Consider the following 2500-nt stretch of genomic DNA (forward strand, 5'->3'; position numbering starts at 1 on the left):
CACAACACACACACACACCACACACACATACACAGATACTGGTCTGGAAAGTTCTGTAAAAAAATCTCCAAGTAGTTACATTTGTCACTCACCTGTCCACGCTTCGACTTTCTTTCTCTCTCTCTCTCTCTCTCTCTCTTTCCTCTCTTCCCTCTCTTTCTCCCTCTCTTTCTCCCTCTCTCCCTCTCTCCATAAATCCCAGCCCTATCCGTGTCACTTATGTCGTCTCTCCTCCATGCTCCCCCTCTCTCTCCATCCCTGTTGTATACTGGGTGTCAGGGGAACGTTAATCCTGTTATCTCTACAGACACAGACCACAAGCAAAAGCCCCTCTCTCCACTCTACTCTCTCTCTCTCTCTCTCTCTCTCACTCTCTCTCTCTCTCTCTCATCTCCCTCCTTACACTCTCTCTCTCTCTCTCTCCCTTACTCTCTCCCTTTACTCTCTCTCTCTCTCTCCTTTACTCTCTCTCACTCTCTCTCTCTCTCCTCCCATTACTCTCTCTCTCTCTCTCTCTCTCTCTCTCTCTCTCTCTCCCTTTACTCTCTCTCTCTCCCTTTACTCTCTCTCACTCTCTCCCTTTACTCTCTCTCCTCTCTCTCTCTCTCCCTTTACTCTCTCCCTTTACTCTCTCTCTCTCTCTCCCTTTACTCTCTCTCTCTCTCTCTCTCTCTCTCTCTCTCTCCCTTACTCTCTCTCTCCTCTCACCCTCTCTCTCTCTCTCTCTCCTCTCTCCTACTCTCTCTCTCTCCTTACTCTCTCTCTCTCCCTTTACTCTCTCTCTCTCTCTCCCCTTTACTCTCTCTCTCTCTCTCTCTCTCTCTCTCTCTCTCTCCCTTTACTCTCTCTCTCTCCCTTTACTCTCTCTCTCTCTCACACACACTTTCTCTCTCTTGCACTCTCTCTCTCTCTCTCTCTATCTCTCTTGCACTCTCTCTCTCTCTCTCTGTCTCATAGACATGCATTCACCCAAATACACAACTGTACAGTACAACGCCATAAAAGGACCAATACTCCCACCCACCCCAGAAATAAATTTGATCAATACACACTCACACTCATCTACATATACACACAGACATGGACACACACAGACAGACAACACAGACAGATAGACACACAGACACACACAGACACACACACACACACACACACACACACACACACACACACACACACACACACACACACACACACACACACACACACACACACACACACAGAGAGACAGGACATGCACAGTTTTTGGGGGAAGGAGCTCAAGTGAAAAAAAGGGCACTTTTCATAATTTTCCAAATAAAAAAATATTTAAAGCAAATGGATAATATAGGCTAGCAAATATCTGACTAACCAATTTATTAAAATACCTTCACGTTCATGCACATATGTAATAGCCTGCTCAACAGATTTCTACAGAAAAATCAGTTCACAGAGACACAAAGGTCTTCATTGTAGCGTCGGTGTGTTGGACTTGCTGCTGTCAGCTCCCATAATGCAGTGTGTTTGAATGTTGGTTTGTGTAATGTCGGTTTTTGTAGGTGTAATTGCGTTTACCTTGTTGTGTATGTGTTAGCATGTGTAGTCTTTCTTTGGTTGTACCTCATGTGTTTATCCCCGTGTGTTGTATGAGACTACCCTGTTCTTGTATTGTGTATGTTCATTCTTTCTTCATTGCATATCAATATGATGATGGTGATGGCTTTAGATACAAATTTCACTGTATTCACCTGCTGTATCACCCCTTAAGTAGATAAAATCAGCCTGTATGTTTGAGAACTTTAATTTTCTTTAATGGGGCCAAAAGTGTGAGAGGGGGAGCTAACGTTTTAGCTATTAGATTGTAGCTCGTTCGTTTAAGCTACTTTAGCCAGAATCATGTTCAAGTCAAGTTTATTTATATAGCGCATTTCATACACAGAGGTCATTCAATGTGCTTTACATAAACAAAACCAAACAATAATAACAAATAAAAGCATAGAAGGGCAATATAGTCAAAGAATAGTTCAAAGGTAAAGATCATAATAAAAAGAAAACATAAAACACAAGGTAAAATCATTTACAAATAAAGAATAATTAGTAAGCAAAAACAAAGGCAAAAGTAGTAAAAAGAAATGTTCACTACATTTGTTTTGGTCTTGTTAGCTGTAAATTCGAGGCACTGCTAGTTAAGTTATCCGTTGATCACCACTCACCTCCACACAAGCCAAGAAACACAACTGGGCAGGGCGTGGAGAGGGGCTGCCTGTCCGCTCGACGTGACTGCTGGCCGTGTGCTCGCCATTGCACAAGAGACGTGGAGGGAGGGAAGTAGAGAGGACACCGAACGCAACACGTCTAATGTCCCGACCTTCATATTTAGGTTTTCAGTTTAATCAATATTTTTTGACAGGGAGACTGTGTGCAAACAGGAATATGTACTTTTGAAAAAGCAGTCCAGTAAAAAGGGCACTTTCCCTCCTGGAAGAGTCAGGGCAGCGGCTCAGGCCCTCACACACCAACA

The sequence above is a fragment of the Alosa sapidissima genome, chromosome 10, assembly GCF_018492685.1.
Source record: "Alosa sapidissima isolate fAloSap1 chromosome 10, fAloSap1.pri, whole genome shotgun sequence".
NCBI lineage: Eukaryota > Metazoa > Chordata > Actinopteri > Clupeiformes > Clupeidae > Alosa > Alosa sapidissima.